The following is a 14,894-nucleotide window of genomic DNA, read 5'->3' on the forward strand; positions in this document are numbered from 1 at the left end:
TCCTCTGGCTGAAAGGCAGCATAAAAATAAACTTACATGTATATACAGTCATACCTCCGGTTGCGAACATGATCTGTGTGGGAGGCATGTTCGCAACCCACAGCGTTTGTAGCCTGAAGTGCCGCTTCTGTGCATGATGTCATTTTGTGCTTCTGCACATGCACAAGCGCCGAAACCCGGAAGTAACCCGTTCCGGCACTTCCAGGTTCGGCATGGTCCACAACCCGAAAATGCGCAACCTGTAGCGTTCATAACCTGAGGTATGACTGTAACATAATATGAAAGACTAGATAACTCTATAACTACAGCTGCCTGACATGTTGTTCAAAAGCTGCCTATTACTATTGGAAATCCTACTTGGCTTTTGGAAAAGTTCACTATGTGTCTGTTGTCAGCATTGTCTTTTTAAGGTGCATTTTCACAGAAACCTGTTTGGTTTTAGGATGAATGTTGAGATTCTTTGCTTGGTGCAGCCCAGCTGGTGCTGCCCTGTGATGGGGGCTTCCTCGTAGCAGTGCCCAGCTTATGGAGTCCCCTCCTCTCTGGTGAACTGCATCTGTCCCCCTTATTATTAGCATTGAGGCAAAAGGTTAAAACGTTCCTGTTTACCCAAGCATTGTCAAAAGACATTGCTTCTAGCAACTTTGGAATTTTTAGTTATGTAGATATTTGGTTTGCCTGAAACATTTTTCAAAATTTTGGATTGTTTTTATTGCCTCGTTCCCTGCTGCCTATGGCTCATTTGGGAGGAAGGATAATCATATCATCATCATCATCATCATCATCATCATCATCATCTGTTCCTGGTGCTAAATGTGGTGTTTTTGTATTTTTTGTAAAAATACAGTAAATAAATATATGAAGATACAAATATGCATAGCCCCTACTATAGTCACCCTAATAATGAATCTTAAATAACTTAGTGCTACATTAAGAATATATCAGTTTATCATTTTAGATTTCTGACCTTTTAAATCCAATTCAGTTCATGTGAGGAGTTATAGGTATGTAATACCTATTGATTTGCCGAATGCAGGTTATTAGAATTTGGATCGCCACAGTATTCACAGTAAAGCCACAATGGACAAGCCCTCCCAGAGGGGTCCCATCAACCACACAACCTGAAATGTACTGGATGCAAGATGCAGAAAATAGAGGAGGTAGCTTCTCTTTGCAGTTCCTTTACAAAGATATGAAGGAAGAAGAGACTGAGGGAAGAAGTAAAGAAGGCGCTTGCTTTTTCTTCTCCCACCCTCCTCACCTTGCAGGTGTTGGGTTCTCCAGAGATGAAAGACAGGTACCAGGTTGTTGTTTTTTCATGGTTCCTAATTGGGTAGGGCTAAGAATTGATAATCACTACAAGAGACAGGAATGTGATACATATTAAGAAACATCTCTCTTAGTACTTTTAAGAGAACACGGAAGGAGCCAAACACCTGCAAGGAGTGAGGGAAGGAAAACCCCTTGGGGTTGCATGCAGGCATTTTATATACAAATTTAGGCAAATATCAACTTCTCTTCTATCTTCCGTATATTCGTTGGATGCTGGTCTCTACTTGCAGAGCCCCAGCCCCAGAATGTTATTGGAAATGTAATTCACCTAGGAGGGGACGTACGTTGTGAATGTTATACTTCTTTGCTTGCATAGAGTAAGTCTGTTGTGGCATAAGCTTCCATGGGTCAGATGCACCAAGGAGCCCGACAAATGCATTTTACCCCATGAAAGCTAATGTCACAGTAAATATGTTAAGTCTTTCTGACCAAAAGTTGGCAAAGCCTTGACATGATCATAGAAATGGAAAGCATTTAGTGCAACATGTTTCAGCAAGATGCCTTCTTCAGAGGCGCTACAAGATAACAAATTATATTTCAGGATACTTAATATAAAAGTACCCACTAACTCAATTTGAACAAAGCACCCACAAGCATAACATGAAAAAATGGAAGTATTTAAAATCAATGTAATTGCATAATATAATCCTTGAAATGTTTTTGAAAGTTTAACATATGTTAATAAAAATTACTGGTGACTAATAACCAGAGCATGAATCATATAAAATATTTGCAAGTTATTCAGCACCAAAAAGGTATATAAAACAGAATGTGTGTTTGTAGTGTGTAAATATTTGGTTTATATATTTACATAAAAAGACAGTCTGTAACCCTGTGCTCACTTAGCTGAATTCAGTGGGGCTCAACTTTGAATAGACCAGTTTTTGCCATCCTGGTACCCTCCAGATGTCTTGGGCTGCAAATCCCCTCGGCCCAGTCAGGATTTGTGGTCCAAAACATCTAGAGTACTTCATTTATAAGATTGCACTATAGGAGTAAATAAAAGGAGGGGGGAAGAACAAATAAACAAACAAAATTGTCTGCTCTACCTTGTCGCTACTTGATTAGTAATTTAGTCTATAATCTTAACTCCACTTACTGGGAGAAAGCCCTATTGAATTAAGACTTCTCAGTTAACATGGTTAGGATTGCATTGTTAATGTTTTGAGCAATTTCCTTATTTAATGGGGAAACACTTCATGGAGGGGTGGTGATAGGTGCTTCCGCCTGATACTTCTTCCCATTGAGCTCACTCCTATGCGTGGTACTAATGGATGCTCTGCCACTGTTCCCAACTGTCTGGTGGTTCTATTGTTAAATGACAGTTCAGTCTGTAATAAAACCATGCTGATCTATGATGTGATTGTTGATGAGCATGAAGATCTGATCTGTATCACCAAGACCTGGGTGGGGGAGCTGGGTGGACCAGATCTGACTCAGCTCTGCCTACCCTGGTACTCCATATGACATCAGCCCAGACGGGAGTGGTGGAGGAAAGTGTGAATGTAGTCCATAGGAGTTCACTTCCCATCACCAGGAAACCCATCTCTCTTTGAGCAGGGCTGTAGGGCCTGCATCTGGTGCTGAGCCAAAGAGACAGGTTAGGGATGCTGTTGATGCACAACCCACCCTGCTGCTCATCCCTGAGTAAACTAGCTGAGGTTGTCTCGGGTGTGGTGTTGGAGGAGCACATAACTGTGGTTTTGTGTGACTTCAACATTCATTCTGAAAATGTCTACGGTTCTACTCAATAGTTCATGGCCTCCATGCCAACCATGGACCAGGCATGGGCTAGAGTGTAATTGGCATAAATCGTGCTCAGAAGCAGACCAGTCATGTGTTTGGGCTCATAATTGGTCTTACCACATGACGGTGAGAGCAGTGCTTGAGGAGTTGTCCAGCAGAGTTGTTCCATATGGTCTGAAGGCTGCTTACTTCTGACCAGGGGCAAATCAGGAGAGACTGTGAAAGTTCTGGATTGGTGTCTGAGCACAGCGATGGTCTGGATGAAGGTCAATAAACTACATGAATCCTGGGGGAATTGAGCTGCTTCAGGTGGATTCCTGTTTCTAGGAGATAGGTAGATTGCCTGTTCTGGATGGCGTTGCACACCTTCTGAAGGAACAAGTCTGTAGTTTGGGGGTACTCCTTGCTACATTTGCCACTAGAGACCCAAGTGTCCTCTGTGGCTACAAGTGCCTCTTACCAGCTTTGTCTGGTTTGCCAGCTATAGCTATTCTTGGACAGGGGTACCCTGATCATTGTAGCCCAGGTGTTAGTAACCTTGAGGTTGGGTTACTGTAGAACACTCTTCCGATAGAGATTCAGCAGAAGTCTTCTGTTTCAGCTTTTAAACACCTGTTGAAAAGTTTTATATTCCATCACGTTAATACAGGCAATTAAGAATACATCTTCCCACAGTAATTAACTGATTTCTGATTTTAAATTTTTATATGATTTTTACTGAATGGCTGTATAGATAATATTTTTAATGAATCAGTGGTGCATAAATGTTTTCTTTTATAAATAGCTAAATGCCCATCCAACCTCTTTCTTCCTGATACGTGTACTAAAATGTTATGTATCATGAGGGAAATGGTTGAGGTTGAGAATGGGCAAGTGTGCAAGTTAAAGAAACCTAGTTTCTCAAAGCACTGGAGATAAAACATTCTGACGGCTTATCTTGTGCATGTCTATTCAGAGGGAAGACACTTTGCTTACTAGTGTTTTTGTCGAAGTAGATGTACACAGAGTTGGAGCCAGAGTTACCTAAATATTGTGAAGAAAGGAGCTAGGAAAGGGATGGACAAATCTTAATTCTGAGAAAGTCAGATGGGATGGGATGGTGTACTGCACAATGTGATCTTGCTCTTCTGCTCCCTTGACTGTATAACAAGATACAGAGTTTTCTTGGAGCAGGGTGCACACATAGACATGGTTCTTCCTTGGTTGTAAGATAACAATGTACTTGGATCTGAAATATTGATGCGTTGAGTCAGATTTTTATCACAACCAAATCTTCGTTTATAACAGTATGTTATGTCATGCAGCAAATTGCTGATCCCCCTAGCTTTGCAACCAATTCTCTCTGTGACATAGAATCACAGCTGCTGGCTGAGCAGCACTGAAGTTGCAGTGAAATGCAGTTCCTTGTTATAGCTGGTGCACGATCCTTATATTTCTGTATTTGGGCCACTAGAGTGTTAATATAGATGGGCTTCAAGATACTCATCTGGAGTGTGATTTATAGAATTCTATTAACACATTAGTTAAGAACATCATATAATTTGTATCATTCTTTTGAAGCAAGAGAAGGCTTTAGGTTGCAAAATTCTAATTTGGTTTAGTGTTCCCAAAGAATCTTACTTGGTTGGAAATTCTGTAAAAAGGAGACACGTTTTATAAAAGCAGCACTCCATTAAATAATCTATGTCCTTTTTCTTTGGGATTGTCCACATTTGAGAATTATTTCACCATTAATCCACTCCCACCCACCCCCATTCAAATTAGACCATAGTAGTCCATACCTGCATGTATTAAAATTTATATATGAGGAGAAACTTCGGTCTTTCTTTGCATGTTTAATAAATTATTCTTGCAAATGCTACTTAGTGTAAAAAGGGGGGGGGCATCCTATTTATTGGATTTTAGCAATCTTGAGACCAAAATTGCACTGTAATCTCTAAATTTCTTGTGTGCCTTGGACACCTGCCTAATTGTTGTGTTTGTTGCTCTTTACAATTTGCTGGATGAAGTGCTCTTTCCTGTGATAGAGGTTATATGGGTGCAAGACGAAGATGGTTGTTTACATCATTATATATTTATTAAAATGTATAGACTAATGTAAAGTCTAGCGAGGTTAATTTAAGGGGGATTTGTTTGTATTTCTTTGCTTCTTGTTTTACCTTTTCATTTTGATGTGTTAAGAATTTACCTGGAGTAGTTATTGTAGATGGATTTCTGTATGTGTGTAGAATCTCAGTAAGAAAGTGAGAGTAATGTGTCTTACAAGACAATAGCTTTTTTATGGTGCATATGTTTTAAATAAATACACACTCCTCAGAACTTGTAAGCAGATTCTGTTAAAAGTTGATGTGAGTTCAGTTTCATACAGATTATCCTTAGAATTGTAAGAAAACACTATTCAAATTTAAATTACCTTGAATTTCTTCTTAAGTGTAATGAATAAGATTTAAAAGAAGCTTTAAAATAACTTTCGAAGCTTTTGTTTGATTTAAAGACGTAGGTTGATATTTTTATATATGCTATACTGTGGGTATTACCAAGAACCACCAAGTACTAACATGCCTTAAATCAATTCCATATCATCATTTATGAAAGGCATTTGCTGGTTTTAATATGAAATGTATTTATAAAAGGTGTTTATATAAAAACTTAAAGTTAAATGCCTGTATTTCCAGAAATTAAATGCCTTTATTTCCAGAAATTATTTTCCCCAAAAGCAATAAAAAATAAACTGGAAAGGGTAGCCTATAAAAGGGTGATGTGTTAAAATATTTTTACAAACAAACAAACATTTTCTTGGCTGTAAAGTATGCCTTGTATATTTCATTCTACTGCAGCCATGTGACACAACTAAGTAGTAATGCATCTGTGACATGTCATGGTTGCAGCAAAGTGAAATCACAGATAATATATTTGGAATTTGACAGTCCAGAGTTGGTTGATTGGAAATATATCCTGAAATATATAAATAGGTGTTTCTCTCGGGGCATTATAATTTTTTCATGTAATTTGTATAAAGCTGAGTTTCAATAGGATCTACAACTAGGTTATTAAATTGGTTCATATGTATGCATTAATTTATTTGCCTTCTAAGTCTGGCTCTTGCTCTAGTCAGGCAGGTACCAACATGGCTGTCTAGAGTGATCCAAGATTGTAATGCAATGTTTGAACATATTATAGCTTATTCAAACAGAATATTTTTCTCTGTGGCATGTTGTGCTCTGGAGATAATTCTGGTGTAAAAAGAAGTTACTCCAGGACAAGCTGTTCTGATTTAGTCTGGGATATCAAATTCCTGCATTGCTATCCCAGGATATGAAAGCACTCCAGAGTAATTTTAATGCATTTTCTGAATATAGCATAAGGCTTTTTGAGTCATACCTATAAGGGGTTATTCTTTCCCCTGCTAAAGAGGGCTGTTGTTCTGTGGGGGCGAGGCAACTTGAGTCATCTCTTATGGTTTGTCCTGGCATATGGTTCGTGCCCATAAATTGGGTTTGGCCAACTATAACAGGAGGACGAAACATTACAAGGTACTCCAGTTTTTACAGCAGCTGCGGTAACCATATGATGCTTTTAACCACATGCAAATCTTCAGGTTCAGAACTAAATTACATATCTTATATATTTTGACTTTATTAGAGCAATACTGAAATAGCTATTTTACAGCATCAATGTTTTGTGAAAATTTGGAGTAGCAGTACTGAAAAAGTGATTTCATTCTATTATTGTTTGAGGCTAGTAAATAATAGAATTAAATGCATGGAATGAAATTCAGAGTATCATGAATTAAGAGTAACTGTTTTTCTAAACATGAGAATATACTTGACTGTCACCAATCTGCATATAAAATAATTGTTCAAGTTGATATTCAGGCTAATATGCACACACATCTAATTACGTTCATGAAGAATAAATAATGTGGTTTGTGGTGGTGCAAGTTTCTTTCCTTAAGATCATAATGTTGTTAATCGTACCTGATTGCTTGTTTCTATGAAATGGATCAGTTTTAAGTGATCACTAATTAAGTGAAAGCAGGAAAATTGGCAGGGCAGTGGGCAGCATAAATAGGTGTAATGTATTTATAAAACAAGATTTTAGGGCTCCTGACTAATTTTCATGTGTAGTAGACATTGTTCTGAATTTGTGTGTCTGCATGAAGCGAGGGAGTTTCCTGCTTTAAAGCACTTAACAGCAGTCAGCCTGGGCGTTTTCATTTTGTACTCACTGCTTCCCCCTCCCAATGAGTGTCCTTTGTGTAACCCCAACTAATTCAGAAATCTCTCTGCTATAGTGAGGACTGCCCTGTCATGTGACTGAGGCAACTAGTTGCAGCCTGTGATTGGGCAAGAGCTAATTGGCGGCTGTGTATAAGAACTCCCTGCCTTCGAGTTAGTAGAAGCTTTCCTCGCTCGCATTGCTTAGTTACATGTAGTTTGTAATGATGAGGCTAGTTGGTGATTCAGCAACATGTGATAAAGTTTAACACTCATGTGGGCTTGACCAAGCCAAATGGTAGACAATAAAGCCAGCTGCAGCCAATTTGGATTAATGAGCGTCACCTTGGAGTTTGGTAACTGTCACTTTAAGATTGCTTACTATTTTCAGAAGACTGCAGTTAAGAATCTTTGACAGGAACTTGTCTGAGCCTCTTTTCCTTTGTCGTTACCTTGTTTTTATCACAGGAATGGAGTGCTGATGACTCTTTACTCTGGAACATAACTGTAGGGGGAGAAACTTTCACGCTGCCTTCTGACAAAAGCATTTTGTAATCTGTCTTGTCTAGCTGTAGTGCTGAACGCTTTTTAGTTAACGGAAGCTGTAAAATCCTTTCACCAGGAAGTATTATTTGCTCGGAATGGGTAAGTGAGAAGTGGTGCTACCTACTGCAACAGATAGTCTGTTATTTTGTGTTTAAAATTACGTCCAGATTTTCAGGTTTCTAATAACTGAATTGAAATGGAGAATAGAAATGATTTGTTTAATCTGTTTTGGGGTAGCATGTTTAAAAAAGTTGAGATGTTTCTGTGGTGATGTTTTAGGGAAGAGGAATGCAACTGATTGAAAAGGTAAATGTTTTCAGGATTTTTTGTGGGGAGGCAGGAAATTGTTAATTGGAAATTGAATAGTATGTTCTCCCTCCAATGCAGAACTATTTTGTACTGTCTAAATTCATAATAAGCTGTCTTTAGAAATGAAAGAGACTCTAGTTAAACTGCTAGTTTTTCTTTCCACTGACTACTTGCAACATACTTACTGACAGGAAGACATCCTGAAATATCAGTCTGTCATGTTCTAATGCAAAAAAGTTAGCACAAATTGGCACCCCATTTTAATAACAATTATTTTATTTTATTTTTTTATAAAGTGGAACTTGTTGAATATGTTGACACTAATAATGCAGAGAAAAGCAAGTACATAGTACAGGACATAACAAACCTGAAAGAGTGTTCATAAGTTTTGAATGAAGTTTCCAGTATAATAAAAATGTCATGAGCTAACAGAAAAATATTTTTCTCTGTTAGTCATACTTCCTTCAATTAGCTCATTTTCAGATTTTTCTTAGAACATGTTCTGTTGAAACAAATAGAGGAAACAATTACCTTTTAGTCAATAACATTAAGTTGACTTAAATTGCGGGGTAGACTTCTGTGTAGTAATGTCTCACCTTTATTTTTCAGTTTATTTTAATTATACTTTTGAAGGAAATGACTTGAGGCTGGTCTAGGTAAAGACTGTGTAAAATGTTCTGTCTCTAGTCTTAATCAGTTCTTTTCTCTCTCCCCCCCCCCCCTGTTTGTATAGCCAGGGTTAATTGTTTTAGTGATGTTTTCAGTACTCCATTGTTTGAGACATATGGCAAAAGGTAGAAAGGACCTGCTTTTGTTCTGTATTTTTCTAAAACTTTTCAGAATAGTTCCTTCTTTTTTCCTACTAAATGCTCACAGATAAAGAGTCCTTTCAGTAAAAATATAGATTGCTGTCTAAAAGGTAAAAAATAAGCAGGAAATTCTTAATAAGAGGAGCAATAAAAAAAAGGACTTTCAGATAAGCATGCATTTTAACAGCCTTGTTCCCTAGTAAATCAGGAAGAATGAGAACCCCACCTTGGCAATCATTCTTGTTCTAGTTAAGGTGTGTCCAATGAACACCTGGAAAAGGCTGCTTGCTAGTCTTAAGCAAACTGTTTGGAAGGCTTCACAATGTATTTGCCACTCATAAAAGATAGCATTATAAGTGAAAACTTCCTATGTTAGCAGTCTAAGAAACAGGTAATTTTATCCATGCTCCTTCCACATTCTTGCACTTAAAGGAAGCAAGACATGTTGTCACTCAAAATTACCTTATCTTGTTTGATCACTGCACTTTGAAAAGTCTCTCCGTGTGATGTACCTGTTCTGAAGTATTAAAAGTGAAGACAGAGTTAAATGCTCTCCAAAGTGGCCTTCTCTGATCCCTAATTTTTCTTTGAAGCATTGTATTTCTGTGGTGAATTTCAAATCCCACTTTGACCTCTGATGTAGTTGACAATGAGGAAGACTTAAAATGTGATTTTAATTAATGAACAGCAGTGCTTTCATATTCCGCTTGCCAGGAAGACCCTCTGAAAATCTGGATGCTGGAGAGAATGAGTGAAAAGGAACTTATAAAAGAGCCATTCTTTTAAAAATTGACTGGTTGGTGGTTGCTAGAAAAAGTGCTGCTAGAATTACAGTAATTGTAGTCATAAATAGATTGCCCAGTTTATTTGACCCACATATGTGTGTTCTGGGAACAGCTGAGAATCTATTATGTGAACAAAGTCAGATAACATTATTTGAGTACCTCTGTGGAAGTTCTGAACTCAAATGTTGTTTGAACCTGTCCTCATTCACAAGAGCAATTAACTCACCCCTCCCTCCCTAATAATAATATGAATGTTTCAAGCAATATAGATTCTTCTCTTGCATCTTTTCACTGCTGGGGAAACCACTGCAATATAACTTGAAAGGATCTCTTTAGAAAATGAATATAGTTGGTGTATGGTGCTCATCTTCTACCAATGTCCTTATCATGAGTACCTTCATGTGCATTTGGTGCCACTGGGTTGCCAGTTGATTTTGAAAGATTCCTTGGAAATTCAAATTACCTGATCTGCATTTACACCTATATGAATGAAATAGCATAACAATTTTTCATAATATTTGGATCATGATTTTAGAATATCACTTCAAAATATCACATTCTTTTTATATCTGCTTTACAACACACAAAATACACTATACTGTGTAGGACTGTATAGTAAGACAAAGTTGGTGGCTCATTTGTAATCATCAAAGGATCATAAGAACCAATTTAGTGTCAATAAATTAACAGGGCAGGCCAAAGTGAGTCATGGCCTTAGCTGTACTAGGATAGGCGATGGTTGTCTTATCAGTAGGCAAAATCTGTCTTATAACAATCAATAAATAGATATAGAGCTCAGAGGTCTACCAGCAATGTGCCTACTTTTCACCCATTCCTTACTGGGCAATTCTGTATGCAATGAAAAAAATTAAATGTTTCTGGCTGTCATCTTCCATAATTCCACGTGCCATTCCAATTAATATACCATATCTATTTTCTGCCCATAAGCGTCCCTCCTCCCAACTGTTGGCCATGACTACTATGAGCAAGTTTCCATTTCTTCCTACTGCAGGAGAAATGTAGACCCTATTTAATGTAGACCTCACCTCTGCACTATGATGTACAAAATTAATGGAGCACCAAGCACCCTTGGGAATGCATTCATCTAACATGGTATGGCGGTAGCATACAAAGCAGGTGGAGCAAGCTGTTAGAAGTGGCTACAGACTTGCTGATTCTGTAAGCAAGTCATGTATTCCTAAAGTTGTAAAGTTACTGGTTTAGCAATATATTTTTCATTTTCTGTAAGCTGCCTTAAAGATTTTATTTTTATACAACCTAGTGGTGTATAAATTTTTTGAAACAAAGTATTATAGAATGCATATTGCAGTAGGGGAAAATGGCTAATGGTTTTGCTCTTCTGAGTTGCGTGACATTTGCAAATTTTGAAACAAGCCACACATTAATCACACATTTATCTTCTTCTTAACTACCTGAGCAGACAGGATCCATCTTCCTTAAGCTTTCTGGGATAATTCTTTGAAAAGTGATAAATATATAAGTATTGTGGTTGTAGTAGTTCAGCAATTGTCCTTCCTGATTAAATTCTAATAGGTAAAGACTTCACAGTAGTTAAGCATTTCTAATATGGTGCTGGTTGTTCCTTTTTAAAGAATGAGTTATTCTCAAGTGCTGACATAGTCCAAGATAGTTCACTTTCATCCTGTTGGTTGATTGAACTGAAATAAAAATAGATGCCATCAGCTGTAAACTAGGCTACAGTCCTATTTACACTTATCTGCCTTGTACCTTATACAGAATGGGCCTTACTTCTGAGTAAATCCAAGCCTAAGATTAGTCATAAACATGCATCCCTGTAAGTTCTGTCAGAATACTCTTATTCTATTTTGGTTTAAAAGCACAGGGTTTTTAAGGCTTAGTGTTACAATTTCCCAAGTAATTCAGATAATCTTCAAATATGTTAAGGTGGAGTTCTCCATATGGCAAGACCCTCAGATGTACAGTCCTGGCACAGCTGCAGGAACCATTGTGCCCACATGCATTTTTTAGAAGTCGGCTGGCAAAATAACGTTCCTTTAAGCACTTTCTGCACTAACCTTGTCCTCTCTCTCTCAAAAGCATTCGCTAAGATTTAGACCCAACAACATGTGCAAGGCTAAATATCTTGTGCCCCAATTAAATCAAGTTACCGTACGTCAACTAGATTAATGTTTCTATTTGCTTCTTAAAATTATTTCATTTATGAATCACTTCCTGTGAAGCATCTCATAGTGACCCCCCCCAATTCCCTTATAGTCTGAAATGCTTAACCACTTTCCATTATGGCATTGCATTTCCGCACGATGAATGGAACACCATATGCATTATCTTGCCTTTTGCTTTTTACAAGTTTAAAGACAGGACAGAGGCTAAGTGATGTGAGGAAATGCATCCCTACTACAAGATTCCCCTTCCCTGCTATAGTCTGAGTGGTAGCAAGGGCATTCATGCCCTCGGCCTTTCCAAAGTTAGGTTAGTGACCTGGCATGACAGAAGTGATAATGCCAAAGTTCCACATTAAAAGGAGGGGAATTTTGAGAGAGGCATTGGTGCTGCTGTTTGTCTGTGGGTGGGTGAAAAAACACTAGGGACTACCTATGTGCTTTCTGTTGAAGTTAGGAGTGCCCAAGCTCATTGATTTTACTGGGCTTGCATGTTGATAATTGTGTATTGGTTTTGACCATTAAGTATCCTATATCTTACTTAGGATGAGTTCACATGTTACATATTTAGGTCCTGATCCATAGCTTTGTTGTGCTGCACAAGATGTCTCTGTGCTGGTACACTTGTAGACCCAGCAAATATCAGTTATGTGTGGATTCTAGGGATCACAGAGTTGTGTAGCAGTAATGCTGCTGTGGCTCGAATAATTCATTTATAGCTCTTGCAGGAAATGCAGATCATAGCACCTTATTTTATCCAGCTAGGAATTGAGAAGCTCTGGTTCTGTGGTGGCAGATTTAGCTCTTAGGTATGCTAGCAGGGGTAAGATGTATGGCAGCATGGAAAAATCGTTTTACTTATATTGGTATGTTTCTCTCTTTTTATGTCCAGTAAAAGTAACTATACTTGTCTGCAATAACTTTTTGCATAATATGTATCTCTATTTAAAGAATTCATAATGCATCTGTAACAAGTATCTGCAAAAAGTGTAGTGTTTGCCCCTTAATTTTAGGTGCTGTACAAAGGTATTAAGTAGCAATTCTATTAAAAATATTTGGAATAACTGACTAAACAAATAAACTATCCAGTAAATATAATTTATCAAAACTTAACTGAGCTAGACCTTCCCTAGCCCAGATGTAGTTGTGTTGTATTCATTAGAGATGTATTAGATATGAGAAAGTTACTCTAATAGCCCATAGGATTCAATCCTAAAGATGTTTATTAAGAATTAAGACACACTGGAGTTAGTAAGAATTACTTCTGAGTAAGCACACATTCAGTTGGCATGCTAAAATAACTGTATTACTAGTATTCGCTGCAAGTGAAATGGAATCCATGCTGATGATCCTTTTTAAATGCCAGTTATTTGCTGTACTGTATATTTTATAATCTTCTCCTGTGGGAATTACAACAATAATTCAGTGTGTTTCTGGGATCTTTTATTGCCAGAATACATTTTGTACAGTGACAATTATTCTGTATTCCTAATGCCAGTCTCAGTAGCCCCAGGCAAGTGCTAGTCACATATTAAGTTTGACAAGCAAGTTGTGTTGCTTTTAATTTCCTCTGGTTTTTGTGTCATTTTTCCTGAACTGTAATCAGGACAAATTCATCTCAGGATATGTAGCTCTTTGATATGGGGCTATCATACTTTGAAGATGCCTACTAAAGAAGGGGAAAAGAACATTCAATGGGCATTGGTTGTCACTGTGTTTTTAAAACAAAAGCAGTTTAAAGCTGTGCTTCCACTGGCTTCAAACACAGCCAGGATCTCATTTCTAGCATAGATGTGTGTATAGCTCCACTTTAGAACACTGTTTGAGTTTTAAAGATATTATAGTAGTCTGGCTGTTTATGACAGTCACCATTGTCTATCACTTATAGCTGAGTTTTTCAGAAGCTCTTGCACTGCCTGGAAAATTTAAAAAAAATATAATTCTTAAGGATGCAGAAAACACATTATGTTCTAGTGAACACGAAAAAATATTGGTTCAATGGGCTTGACAAACAGCACACTTGCTGTATAGTGGTGATTTTTTCAGAGGAATTATTCAGTATAGCTAATACCAAACACGACAGTTGTAAATTGATGCTCAATTAAGACATGACGGGTGAAGTCAAAAGCTTCACATAAGAAATGAGTTTTTAAGGAAGGCTTACAGAGATGGCACAACATGGGTATTCTGGGAGGATATTGCAGGTGTGAGGTGCATCAAGGATGAATTCATTTTTAATAGTCCTGCATTTATCATCTTACTTTCTAATATTGCTGCTTATATTTGGAATCCAAGATGCTTTACCTTGGGAATGGTTACAGTATAGGTGTTTCCAGCAGCTTAGTGCTTTTTCATTTTCTGAAGCCTCCAAAAAATGTTAATTCTATCAACATTTCCTCAGATTTTTTCCCATTTTCCTTTCAGGTCTGCCCATCCACTTGTACATAAGCAATGAACTTTCTGCTGCCTTTGAGATTCCCTTTCTGTGTGGCATTCCTGTGAAGACGTCCTTCTTAAGGAACAAGAGATAGGAAGCCTTTGACTCCTCAGATTCTAGTTCTGAATATACTTGGTGTTCTCTCTTTCTTTGGAATGCTCAGATCGGCTTGCCTGGAGGTTCTTGGTGGTCTCTACCATAGAAAGGTGGAGCAGACTTCTGTCTTCTTTCTCACATGGGCTGTAATGTAGGCTCTATCCCGAATGTAGGATGTGCTCTTTCTCCTCATTTCTCTCTCTCTACTTCCTTTGAACATGGTGAATGTGAGGACTGGTAGTTTGAAAGGATCCCCACATGCTGACCTGTCTATGTGTGCAAAGCTACCACATTGAAGAGGATTACACCGCATGCCTGTTTTCTGTGTTTTGACTCTTTACCCTTTCCATTTTTTGAGTCTATAGGCCATCTGCTTGCAATTTCTACCGCTTGTGCCTTCAAATAGTGATGTGTTTTTCCTTCTGCATCCTTTTCTGTTATTTATTTATTATTAG

The 14,894-nt window shown here is 37.8% G+C and overlaps 1 protein-coding gene and 1 long non-coding RNA gene across 4 annotated transcripts in view; one reads left to right on the top strand and one right to left on the bottom strand.

Annotated features, from left to right (window-relative positions):
• DIPK2B (divergent protein kinase domain 2B) overlaps positions 1–14,894 on the top strand; it is a 183,706-nt gene that overhangs the window by 39,732 nt on the left and 129,080 nt on the right. The window lies entirely within an intron of this gene.
• LOC128413073 (uncharacterized) lies at positions 9,812–11,558 on the bottom strand. Its single transcript, XR_008330227.1, has 2 exons — positions 11,178–11,558; positions 9,812–10,224 (listed from the first exon to the last, which is right to left on the bottom strand). It is a non-coding gene; the product is annotated as an uncharacterized LOC128413073 (long non-coding RNA).

Source organism: Podarcis raffonei, chromosome 4 (assembly GCF_027172205.1).
Source record: "Podarcis raffonei isolate rPodRaf1 chromosome 4, rPodRaf1.pri, whole genome shotgun sequence".
NCBI lineage: Eukaryota > Metazoa > Chordata > Lepidosauria > Squamata > Lacertidae > Podarcis > Podarcis raffonei.